Consider the following 14,064-nt stretch of genomic DNA (forward strand, 5'->3'; position numbering starts at 1 on the left):
TCCCGCATGCCCACTATACGCCCTCGCTCAAAGTCCGTCAACTCCACATACGGTTCACGTCCACGCTGTCGCGGCATGCTACCAGTGTTAAAGACTGCGATGGAGCTCCGTATGCCACGGCAAACTGGCTGACACTGACGGCGGCGGTGCACAAATGCTGCGCAGCTAGCGCCATTCGACGGCCAACACCGCGGTTCCTGGTGTGTCCGCTGTGCCGTGCGTGTGATCATTGCTTGTACAGCCCTCTCGCAGTGTCCGGAGCAAGTATGGTGGGTCTGACACACCGGTGTCAATGTGTTCTTTTTTCCATTTCCAGGAGTGTATAATCATTCACGAAAAACTGTCTCACTGGTTTGTCTGATATTCATTTAAATGTGGGATCGATGACACTGTGATTTAGCCGTCATGGTTCTCAGCACCTCATTGTTATTCTAGTCAAGCGGACATGCTGGTAGACATTACTACGTGAATATACTCATTTCCACAAACGGCACTTTGTTTAGAGTTCGTTGTTTATTTTGCTGGAGAATCGGCTTCCCTGTGCCGTGTCAATATGAAGTGTTTGAGTGCTAACAGAATAGAAAATTGCCAGGATTAGTTAGCTGTGAAAGAACTAAGGCCTCCCAGACCAGATCTGTTGACTCAGAAAGTGACGAAATCAAATAAGTGTGCTTACAAGTGAATATTTAACAAAAAAATGTATGATAAGCCTTAGTTGTTGTTTATATGCCCTGGAAGTTAAATCGTGGACTTACAGATGTGTTACGGATCTTGTACAATTGTCGGAAAAAAATGATAAAGCACAAAAACTATCCTTAAATAAAAATGCGAAACGGGGAGTACCGAAAGGTTAAACATTACTCCTTTCTTGCCCAAAACTGTACTTAATTAGGTAAAAAACAACAAAAATCTACAAAAACAGTCCTTTCTTTCTCAGACGAGTTATGCACATTATTATAATCATTTTTGTTGTTTTGGTGGTGGCTGTAGTTGTATAAACTTGTTGATAAGCTTAACTGTTAAACAAAAGATGCTATTAATTTCACACTCTCAAGTTTATCTACATCTAAAAATTTGTGAACACCGAGAATGTATAATCACGAGCCGCCACTGCTAGTAAATACGATTAGTAGGATAATGTCTTGCCTTCTTTGTTGCACTCGTATCGGTGTTGAAGTTGTCGCTTGCTGAATGAAAATTTGGATAGGCTCTTCGTGGTATCAACGTTCGATGCCACACTTGTCAGGGGTTGCAGTTATCGACCGCGGTCCGTATTAGTATCGTTGGACCCGCGAGTCGCGACCAGCGCCGCTCCGCGGCTTGTATCAAGTTTCTAGGAAGCTCTCGTACACTCTTTCTCGGGTCGTCAAGTAGTAAAGTAGCATAGCCTTCAGCTGATTGGAAGCAACTTCTAACAAGACGCTTAGTAACATATGGCCTGAGTGAGGTCTCAATAGCTATCTGTTTGTAATTTTATGTATGCAGCCAAGATTAACCCTGTACACTCAGTTAAGTACAATTTATATTATTTTTTACCAACGACGTCTAGTTATTTCAGTCGTTGCAAATCCAGACATGCAACCAGCAACATATCCACGTTACTGTGGTTTCTGTGTTTCTATTTAGTATTGGCCACCAGTCAACACTGGCGACAACTCGTTCGTCATCATAACACTTTGCACGTTTCCAGTGATGGAATTAATTTATAAGTACCACGCATATGAAGTAGCCATCTTAACTTGCTGTATTGTCGGCTCCATATTCCGTCATCAGATATTCTTGCTTTCCGACACAACGTAAACTGAAGACAGGAACTATAAGCCACTGCCACAACAAACGTTAAGCACTTTCACACAGAATATTTACATTTTAAGCCACACATCGCCAGACATGGTACGCCACGATATATAAACTGCCAAGGTTCGACTGCGAGTGCCTCTGGTTTTCCGTTCTTTTCCTCTCTTGCCCTGCTCACACCAAAGTCGTCCAAAAGATTGGCGGATGAAATCCCATAGTGGATTCCCTACCTTTATGATTTCAGTTTGTTTAAATGAATACATGTTCTTATACCCCTAGAATATTAAAGTCAGTAGTTGAATCTATACATGTGACGTTCTCTGAGAGCTGAAAGCGGATTGTAGTATATATTGCAGCTGGAATGTGGTTTTGTCACTATATGTACCATGCAGAATCTGGAATCAACTAACAGTACAATTTCGTCAAAAAGAACTAACACTTCTCACGGAAATTATATTTAATGAGCAACATACGAAGTATATGTGGAGCTGAATTGCCTTTCTAAGCGGAGAGTGTTCCTATTTACACTTTCATAGAATGTTCCAGCGTATTTTAGCACTCTACAAATTACTAAACCTAAAACATTCCAATAAAACTAGAAATATTAGATGATAAACAACTGCAAAAGGCGGGAATCGAACCAGTGACCTTGCTCGTCGCCACCCGGCGACGGTTATCACTACACCACGGCGAAAGAAGCGTAGCAGGTCACAGTATTTACCGACTCGCGCAGTACATTCTGGAGTATTTTGAGATGCGGGGACCTTTAACAGAACAATAGAGAGACGAAGAACACTTCTGTTGCTGAGCGCCGTTCTGCGTTATTCTCCAAGGGGAACCTCCTATCGCGATAAGAGTGCTGACGTCAAAGACACTGAGTTAGGTGACAAAAGGCACTTATGTCAGCAGCGCCCGGAATTTCAGAGGTGGGTGAATGTGTTTTCTCCTAGAGGTAAACCTGTACTTGAACAGCGTGTTGCGACAGATTTGAACCTCTTCAAGATAAAGCGTTTGTTAGCCAAGTCACTTAGATAGAGTGCTAGACGAAAAAGCTGTTGAAAATAAGGTGATAAACAATTTTTTTTAAAAAAAAGTTGCCCAATGAGAAAAGCTGTTTGCCATGTTTGGAACTGTGAATGGCTTGTATCTTCGGAACATAAGGGCAGGTACCTCGTGGACATATAACGTGATATTCTCATTGCCCGTGGGTCGACTATGTGAAGCTAAGTAGACGTCAGATTACTTCTGTCTTTCTTATTATGTTAGAACACGGATGTAAACTTGCTCATTTGCATCGACTTGTATTTCTAGTTTCTGGAAGATGAGGAGAGCACTAAGCTGATGAGGCTGAATCATATAATACGCGATGCACAAAGTACAAGACAGCAGAGGAACTTGTGTCCAGGAGACTTGTCGCAAGGGGTTTCCCCAACCTACTTGTGTTACCTCTATACCCTACAGATTCGATGTCACTACGTAGAGTTTGACAACGAAATACTTAAAGGTGGCTGATATATACACTCCTGGAAATGGAAAAAAGAACAAGTTGACACCGGTGTGTCAGACCCACCATACTTGCTCCGGACACTGCGAGAGGGCTGTACAAACAATGATCACACGCACGGCACAGCGGACATACCAGGAACCGCGGTGTTGGCCGTCGAATGGCGCTAGCTGCGCAGCATTTGTGCACCGCCGCCGTCAGTGTCAGCCAGTTTGCCGTGGCATACGGAGCTCCATCGCAGTCTTTAACACTGGTAGCATGCCGCGACAGCGTGGACGTGAACCGTATGTGGAGTTGACGGACTTTGAGCGAGGGCGTATAGTGGGCATGCGGGAGGCCGGGTGGACGTACCGCCGAATTGCTCAACACGTGGGGCGTGAGGTCTCCACAGTACATCGATGTTGTCGCCAGTGGTCGGCGGAAGGTGCACGTGCCCGTCGACCTGGGACCGGACCGCAGCGACGTACGGATGCACGCCAAGACCGTAGGATCCTACGCAGTGCCGTAGGGGACCGCACCGCCACTTCCCAGCAAATTAGGGACACTGTTGCTCCTGGGGTATCGGCGAGGACCATTCGCAACCGTCTCCATGAAGCTGGGCTACGGTCCCGCACACCGTTAGGTCGTCTTCCGCTCACGCCCCAACATCGTGCAGCCTGCCTCCAGTGGTGTCGCGACAGGCGTGAATGGAGGGACGAATGGAGACGTGTCGTGTTCAGCGATGAGAGTCGCTTCTGCCTTGGTGCCAATGATGGTCGTATGCGTGTTTGGCGCCGTGCAGGTGAGCGCCACAATCAGGACTGCATACGACCGAGGCACACATGGCCAACACCCGGCATCATGGTGTGGGGAGCGATCTCCTACACTGGCCGTACACCACTGGTGTTCAAATTTGGAAATAAAAAAAGTCCACAGTTGCAAACTCGTTCTCATTTGCGTTATCCAAAAGGTCTTCACAGATACCGAGGAGAAAGTTTTTCTGGTTTTGACTCACGAGCCTTGGGACGAACGTGACGGCAACACGATGCGTTCCAAGATGCTGCGTCAGGATTTCATGACATGACCCAACGGAAATGTTACATTCCTCTGCAGTCTCTCGGACGGTCAGCCTTCGATTGGCACCCACAATTTCGTTGGTGTTCCGACACGAGCGTCGTCAGTAGACGTCGAAGAGCATCCTGAACGAGGGGCATTTTTAACTTCCATTCGTCAATTTTTAAACTGTGTGAACCATCCGTAACACAGAGTACGGTTTAAGCACTCATCACCGGGCTTCCTTCACCATTTAGTGCGTCTCTGTAAAGGTTTCCTTGAGTTTAGCGCAAAATTTACTGCAGAACCGTTGCTCCTCTAACTCTGCCATCTCGAAATTCGCAGACTGCGCGACACAACGTTCTACTCAGTACAGCACTGAACAATAACTAACAGACGTTCAGTGATGAAGCTTCCGGTAGTTACACGTTAAACACAGGTGTATGCAGGGATTTCACTCCAACACACCGTTAGCGCGAATTTACGAATGTTCCGGAATTTTTTGAACGGACCTCGCATATGAAACCATGAACTTAAACGCCGTCCACAGACCCTGGAGGTTCAGTCTGTACCGACCGACGCCACTTTGAAACGTCCCCTTAGAAAAATTAATGAATTACTGTGCTGAGAAACCTCTTACATTATTTGATTTTCAAACAGCTGAACAGAACTAAACGTACTCAGACATTTCGCTCTTTACCTATTCTGATCAACACTAAAATGACACACAATATCTTTAGCGCAATGCAATCTGACTTTCAATAATCCCTACAAAAGAATGACCCTGACTAACAATAACCTATACCTTTGATGAATCACTTACCTCACAAAAATCTTCGTTACTCGAGCTAATACAATACAGCGAGCGCCACTAGTGCCAGCTAAATAAAAGATTCAAACTACTGAAGGCACTAACTACTGATAGGCATAGTTAGCAAATGAAAGATTTTGATAGAGAACAAACAATGTATTTGCCATAATAGTGTTCAAAAGTCATATATATATATATATATATATATATATATATATATATATATATATATATATATATATATATATATATATATATATGTATAGCAGTTCATGACATCCAGTCTTACAAATTTACTGTCTCTGATGGACACAGGTCCAGATCATCTGCTCTCAAAACTCCGCCATCTCTCTCCCCACATTCACCACTGCTGGCGGCTCACCTCCAACTGCGCAACGCTACGCACTCTTAACAGCCAAAGGACCAACACTACAATAGCATATACTCCAACAATGCAAACCAACCACAGCCTTCACACAGCACAGTCAGTGATTTTCATATAGAGCGCTACGTGGCGTTACTAACATAAAAACCTAAACAGCCTACTTACAACTTCATCCTCTGTCAATGGCCTCTTTGAATGTGATAAGGTGTGGGGAGAGCTCAGCACGTCCCACTCCAGCCGTTGTCAGTTTTCCTGACCTGGAGTCCCTACTACTCCGTCATGTTGATCCACAATTGACGTCACGAAGCTGGGTGTACACCGTTCCAGTCCTAGCATCAAGTAAAAATCCCTGACATTATTAGGATTCGAACCATAGTCCTCTGCGTGACAATCAGCCGCTCTGACCACAATCTTATGTATATTTATCAGACCACAAAAACTGAGTCGTGACGGGGAGGGCAGGAGGTTGAGGCCAGCGGTCGCAACCTGAGGCCTGCCTGCAACGTCATACCTCCCCCATCTCCTCCTCCACTACGACGGATTTGACGGGAGAGGTAACTGACTACAATGGTTTTAATTTTTATTTTTTAGTATTGTTATTTTATTTAATTTTTTTTATTGTGTTGATATATATCTAAGAACGAGAGTGGTTGAACGTATTAGACCGTTCCTAGAAGGGAGGTGGGAGGGGGTACGGAGCCATAGGGGGCGAGGTCCGCGGCATCACAGGCAGACGCACACATGAACTAAAATTTATATTCAGAAAAAAATAAAAATGTAAGCATTCGACCGTGCAATTCCCCCAGCACACATTCAGGTTGCTGTCCTGGACAAACTGGAACATCGCACCGTTCCACAATGATCGTACACTGTCAAATGTTCAGCTATGCAATCGGACAATGTAAGCGTGTCCATATTCGCTACTATACTATACACAATGCAGAATTTGTTCTGTCCGCTTAAATTAATTAAATGTTTATGTCCAGTTGTAGCAATTGCCGGTGATATCGTTGGTATTTCCAATACAAAAAAAAAAATCGAGTAAATGTATCCTAGGAATTAGCTGCAGAATTTTAAACTGATGGTTTGAAGAAGCTTCTTTTAGGTTAAAGAATGTCTATTTAGCGAAAAAATACATACGTAGATTAACTCGGCATTTAGCGTATATGTAGCGACAACACTGTGTAGCTTGGTTCGAGACGCAAAGTATTGTTCTTCGCCTCCTTTATTGCTGCTTTAGAGTAAGAAGCGGTAATTAGAATGTTTTGACTTATGTTTTGGAGTTCTGATACGGAAAGTTTGCTACTAAAGACAAGAGGCTGTTAAATTTTAATGAAGCAAGAGTTGAAAGGCTGATGCTATGGAAAGAACCTACCTCATGATGTCCTCCTCCTTGAGTGGAAAATACGCTCATTTGCGATGATATGAAAATACACTTTGTTGCTACTGCATGTGTTCTAGACTATTTTTCTCGATTTCAAAAAAGAAGACACTAATCTACTACTCAGTTCCTTTTGGCCTACAACATCGAAAAGTGTTAGAGATAATGAATAACTTGACAATCACTTGTTTTATGTTTATGACAAGGCTCTGAAGGGAATAACTTTTTTACGATTCAAAGTTTTTCAGAACTTGAGGAAACGAGAATGTCAAGATGACGCAGCATGTGTTCTGCCTATTGAAATGGTTCTGTGGTTCCGAAAGAGGAGACTGTAATGCCTCTCCAGCCACTCTTGTTTATGTCTTTCGCCATTTCCGTAAATGTGAGCCAAATTCTGGGGTAGTACCATCAACGAGATTCACAGCCCATTTCTTTCCACATTCTCGTGCTAGTTCTCCGAAAGTAACCATTTAAAAGTTGACGATAAGATACTACTTACCCTCCTTCCTAAGTCATCTTTACTGTAACTTTACGTACAAAAACAGTATCGAAACTGTGAAAAGTATTTAATTCCATCTACGAGAACCTGTAGTGACTTAGGCATTTTCTAAAAAGACAAACTGGGTGAACGCAGCGAATGCACGAGAAAAATGAAACAGATTTCTCCCCTACGGAATAAGAAAATTCGAAAACAACGAGACGTTATAAGTATGTAGACATAATATGTTTAATTGAATAGCCATCTTCACTGCAGTTGTTATGTAATAAATATTATTTGCATTTTTTCTGTCTTATACAGACTCCAGTTAAAGAACCTTTCGACATGCTGTGATAAAACTGGTTTTACCTGTCGTTGCTAGCAGAGGCTGCAGTGGAAGAAAGTGAGGTATCACTTTCACTACTCACTTTTTCCGGATTTTCGGAAATCCACTTTTCTTTTACCTGAACTTGGATCTTATACAAGTTGTATGGTAAAACCTTAATCGGGTAAAACTATACGCCAATAGAAGTGAAGAACCTTCAGTAAACATGAGTCCACAAACGAGACGTTTTCGAGACAATCTATGTTTAGGCCCATATTACTCTGCCAAATTTCTGTGAACCAAGATCTTTGTGAAAGATTTAGTCAAACTTCTTTGGCCAAAGCATTTCATAGGAGTTGATGCGCTATCGTCAAGTTTTTCGTTACAGTTGTTAGGAAATGGATGCTGGACAGTCAATCGTCTGTGCAGCAGCGTTTAATGTAATGTTTTTGGCGAGCGCATTGCTTAGAAAGAGGGAAAAAAGGAAATGATTGAGGATGAAACCAACTGTAGTGAGAAAAGAATCTCGAAGTTTTCACCAGAAATTGCTTCGAACGAGAATATAAAGTGTTCAGACAATTATTTGAGAAAGGAGGAACAAACATTTCAATTTGAAGTCATTCACAGTCGAGCCAATTCGAACATATCTGATGCCTGCTGCTATTTCTCTATGACAATCTAACCACTTATTTCTGTTTATACGGGATATTCGAGGTATAAGTGCAGATACTTCTACTGATGAGTGAAGACAATGTACTGAACAATGTTACATCAGTATTTACTTCATTTGCAGACTAATAATTATACTTATTATGAGTGGTATGTTTTTAGGTTGGTTAGTACCTCCAAGGACGAGTGGCACAGCAAGTCATTAATGATTATTTTCCCCTCGGCAGCAATCAGGTAGCGAAGTGTGGATACACGGATGTAGACTGGATAGTCTACACTGACAAACGTAGTTCACTTTGTAGAGCAGCTATAACTGTGCAGAAAACATCAGGTAGTTGTGATGTGATGTGATGTATTAGTGGGAAGACTGCTAGCCACAGAGAAAAACAACTAACACTCTGGAGTGGGTATATATAGACGCATCGATTATTAAAATATCTGTAACAATACCTCAAACACTCTGTGCAATCGATGCGTATGGTGTCACGAAGAACATCGTATTCTACATGCTCGGAAATTATCAATGCAGTGGCAGCCACACACCAAACAATCTTTGAAGTCATTTTCCTGGTTAGAAGCAACTGAGGCCAGTCAAACAAATATACAATATGGCGTACTTTGATCAAAGCTGGGCTCATACTCCAACTGTGAACAAAGATATTTCATGAAAGAAATCTTTGATAAATGTTCCCTAGCACACTGTCAAAGATTTGAGGGCTTTGGTCAAATATCTTTGCCAACAGGGTAATACCGATTTTACAAAACGCCACTGACTTCAGTACAAAATATTATCAAATTTAGTACAAATTTATTTGTAATGTAAACCTTAAGATTGAATAACCATCTAATTAGGCTTAAATTTCACCCATGGCCAACCATCACAAAAAAAGAAAAACTACCTCAGCAGTTTATATATATTACAATTCAGTACACCTTGTACCTATTTAAGGAGGTGTTCCACGTACCTTCCTCACATTTGGATGCAACGCTACAGTTTCCTGCATTGAAACACGGCCAAATCATGTCAAAAAACTGCTGCAATTTTTCTATGCTATCCGCGGTGGTGTTGTGACATCTTTTGAGATGCGCCCCAACGGAAAAATCCAGGGGACTGAGATCACGTGATCTCGGAGGCCGGGTTATGTGATCTGCTGGACCTACACATCTTAGACCATACTACAACATTGGAAGTCGTCTTTCATCCGTAGCAAAATATGCCGATTCTCCATAACGTATGTACCACCAGAGGCCATGGGTGAAATTTGAGACCACGTAGGCTGCTTCATAATCGAGAAGTCTATATTTCAAATACAATTGTACTAGGACAAGATTTCATATTGAAGTTAGTGGCGGCAGGTAGCCGTACATTGAGTTACATAATGAATGGCTCTATTAGAGGGCTAGTGATGAATACGACGTATTTGCTTCTTGTTACCCTGTATTTTTATCCGCGCCGCTTGTTGTATTGATTATACTGTCCAGTCACATTTATGTGACCACTTTTTGGAGCATTGACGGCTGCTAGAAACTCATTCAGGTTCTAGTAGATACCAACAAGGATGTGGAGCCATGCCGACAGTGCCTCCGTCAGCTGTACTAGGTTTCTCGGTTGGGGATCCATGATGTGAACAGCCTGATCGAGGTGGTCCCATGGATTCTCGATTGGTTTTAAACCCGAGGAAGTATCATGGTCAGAGGAGTACGTTAAACTCGTGCTGGTGCTCCTCGAACCACGCACATTTACTGTGGGCTGTGTGACACGTTGCATTGTTCTGCTGATAGATGTCGTAGTGCCGAGGAAAAATAAACTGCATGTAGGTGTAGACATGGTCCCCAAGGAAATATGCATGCTTGTGTTGATCCATTGTGCTTTCCAGAATGACGAGATCGCTCAGGGAATGCAATGAAAACATTCCCCAAAGCATAAAGCCCCCTTATTCGGCCTCGACCCTCGATGTGGTTGATCTGAAAAGGCCACTTGTCGCCACACAATTGGCGTGCAAATTCCAACATTCCTCGCTGAAAAACAGGAGTCGGCATGGGTGTTCAGAATGGTTCAAATGGCTCTGAGCACTATGGGACATCTGAGGTTATCAGTCCCCTAGACCTTAGAACTACTTAAACCTACCTAACCTAAGAACATCACACAAATCCGTGCCTGAAGCAGGATTCGAACATGTGACCGTAGCGGTCGCGCGGTTCCAGACTGAAGCGCCTAGAACTGCTCAGCCACAGCGGCCGGCTCAGCTTTGGTGTATGAACCAGGAGCTGCAGATGCCCATACGCAGCAGCGTTCCCCGAACGGTCGTTGAGGGGACTCTGTTCATAGCCGCTTGGTTCATCTGGGCGATCAGTTGCTCAACAGTTGCAAGTCTATTCGCTCATACATGTCTCTGCAACAATCGTTTATCCTGCCATCTATGGTCCGTGATGCACCACAGTTGCCTCGGCGCCAGTTCTTGATAGCATTTTGCTATGCCTAGTATACTGTAACCACGGCGACACGCGACCAGTTTATTACCTTAACCTTTATGGACGATGCTCTTTTGGACATCAGATAAATCGCCCCGCTTCTGCATACGGCAACGACTGCGGTGTATTCCACCGCCCCCCCCCCCCCCCCCCCCCCCCCCCCCCAACCGACACGTTTCATACCCACCACTCCTAGTGCTGCCACGTGCCGTCTATGAGTGATTTTTGGTTGTTGACCTCGAGCACAAGTGGTGGTCACATTAATGTGACTGGAACGTGTATGCTTCACTATGTAAATCCACATAATTAAGCTTTCGCTACTTGGAATAATGAAACTTTATCGAAACATTTGTAAGGACACTGGGAAGAGAAATAACGAATAAATCATTGAAAGGAACACATGAGAGGGTAACATTTGTTAACTGGGTATTATGTTCACTATCCAGGTTATAAACGAACCTCAGTGTGACGATATCTGTATCCATGGCAGCCTGGAACGGCACCAGAGATATTATGTCACAACTGTTCGCAGCACTTTTTCGAACGAAAGGACTACGGAATGTTCAGCTCTCTTGACACAGTTCGCGGCACTGCTTGAAGATGGTACATTGCGTCCAGCATTCTCAGCCAAGGCAACAGTAACTTCTACAATGTGTGGCGCAATCGGCCGTCGGCCTCTCCCAGGAGCTATTCCTAAATCGTCGGTTAATTCGAACTTCCGAATCAAGTTATTCAACCCCTGTGCGGAAAAAGGACCTCTCCGTATTCCTTTAATGCGTCGAAAGAAACAGTTTTATGCGTAAAGCCCTGCTGACATTTTCCAGACTCATATTGACTGTCTGCAACCGTGATGCACACTGATGCTTGTGTTCCAGCTCTTCGTCGCCGTACCAGTACCGGCGTCTAATGACAGGTGATGACACAAACACTGCTAACAACTCAAATGCTGCAGCACACCCTCTGAACATCATTCCTATGAAGTTGGGCACCTATATGGTAAATACACTGACGAAAAAAAATCGCAACACCAAAAAATAATGAATGTAGAGTAAGTTGTCTACGTAACACATTTAAGGGGCTCCGGAAAGGCTCAAAATCATGAAAAGTTCAATTTTTACTTTTTTGCGTTTTCTGAATCTGCAGACTATTACCTTTTAATAGATATATAATTTATTCAATTCCGAAGACTACAACTAGTTTTAAATTTTTTTTGAAATGTGTTCTACATGGGCGTGACCCACTGTGGCGCTGTTAAACTGCTGTCAAATGATGTTATTATTAACGTCCGTGTTCATCAGGTACATTTTAGTGATGTGAGATAAAGTATGTGTTGTGGCTAACCTGTGATGGTTCAATATATATCGCTGGTGTGATTGTCGATTGTTTCATGTTTATTTACTCTGTCGTTATCTCGAAAATATTCGTAATTAATTCTGTTTCTTGAGTCTCTGTTTTGTTGAAGTATAATAATGAGTAAAAGTAAAGTTATTAGAAATCCTCTGAAGGCTTTTAAGAAAAGGAGAAATGTTGGAAAGCCAAAGGTATGTGTTATTACTGTAAACAATAAAGACGATAACCAAGTGAGTGAACCTAACCTCTCAAGTACACCTGCCCATACCAGTCAAAGTGGGAAAGAAAACACTTCACAGAAGAAGCTTGGTTCAATGAGTGAAAACTATGAATGTTTTATGGGCGAATCGGATGTGAATGAAATATTTGATATGTCGGTTCTCAAAGGAATTTTTTCAAACTGTGTAAGATGTATTCATTGTAGTGAAGTTGGTCTGGAACTCTCCATAATAAAGCACGTAGGACTTGCTAGTGAAATACAACTGAAATGTGATAAGTGTTCATACATGACCACCTTACGGAACAGTGTTGCAGTAACTGCAACTGAAGAAAATGGTAGCAAAATCTACGAACACAACAACGAGCGATGCTTGCTTTAGACAAGGAACGCCTTCGGGCTGCAGACATGGCTGTAAAGAGTCTAGAAATACAAGCAAGAGTAAACAGGAGGAGGAACAAGAGGAAGCTGGAGGAGGAGTTTGCAGAGGATGAAGATAATCCATCCTATGGACCTGGAATGCACTAAAAAGTTAATCCAATCTTTGTCGCTCGATTCCCAAAACTTTTATTTTCTCATACTAATTACATGTTTTCTAAGGATCTTCCAAACATATTTGTTTCAAACTTTCAGTAAATGTTACACAGTACCTTCTGCATAATTTAACACAGCCTTTTTCCAACAAACTGTATATTTTTGAATATATAAATAAAAAATTGCAAAAAAATGTTGTGAATTTTCATTACAATTGAAAAAAAATCATCTTTAATAACTGAACTAAAATTTTGTAAAATCCCTGTGTTAAGTTGTAGCCCATATTCCAATAAATAATCTGTAAAAAGTTCAACTTCCTACCTCAAATACTTTGTGAGGAAAGATGTAATTTATAAGCGTTATTTTAACATTGCAAGTATAGGGCGTTCCGGAGCCCCTTAAGTGGTTAACAGTGCAAGATCACAGGTTAACGTAAGCGCGAGGAAAAAAAAAAAAAAAAAACTCCTCCCGAACAGGCCATGGAGGCCCAACGGTACCGACCGGCCGCAGTGACAGCCCATAGGCATCACTGGATGCGGATGTGGAGGGGCATGTGGTCATCATACCGCTCTCCCCAGAGCCATTACTTCCCAGTCAAGTAGCTCCTCAGTTTGCCTCACAAGGGCTGAGTGCACTCCGCTTGCCAACAGCGCTCGGCAGACAGGATGGTGACCCATGCAAGTGCTGGCCCAGCCCGACAGCGCTTAACTTCGGTGATCTGACGGGAACCAGTGCTACCACTGCGGCAAGGCCGTTGGCCGTTGGCAAATGTGAAATGCTGCTTCATTAGCAACCGGAGTAACCGACAGAATGTTGAATGCAAACATGCATGCATTATGTTGTGCAAGTGCTGGATGTCAGTTTGTGGGATGGAGTTCCATGTCTGTTGCACTTTTTCGGTCAATACAGTGACTGTTAATGAGGTTTGTGAATGACGATGAAGTTGTCGTCCGATAACGTCGCATATGTGCTCGACTGCAGACGGATCTGATAATCGAGCAGGCCAAGGTGACATGTCAGCACTCTACAGAGCATGCGGGGCTACATCAGCGGAACGTTGGCGAGCGGTATACTGTTGGAAAAATTTCCGTGGAATGACTTTCATGAAT

General features: G+C 43.0%; 1 pseudogene; it reads right to left on the bottom strand.

Moving 5' to 3' along the window:
• Positions 1-13,596: 13,596 nt before the first annotated feature.
• LOC126475722 (5S ribosomal RNA) lies at positions 13,597-13,714 on the bottom strand (annotated as a pseudogene).
• Between the last annotated feature and the right edge of the window lie 350 nt (positions 13,715-14,064).

This window comes from Schistocerca serialis, chromosome 4 (genome assembly GCF_023864345.2).
Source record: "Schistocerca serialis cubense isolate TAMUIC-IGC-003099 chromosome 4, iqSchSeri2.2, whole genome shotgun sequence".
Classification (NCBI taxonomy): Eukaryota; Metazoa; Arthropoda; class Insecta; order Orthoptera; family Acrididae; genus Schistocerca; species Schistocerca serialis.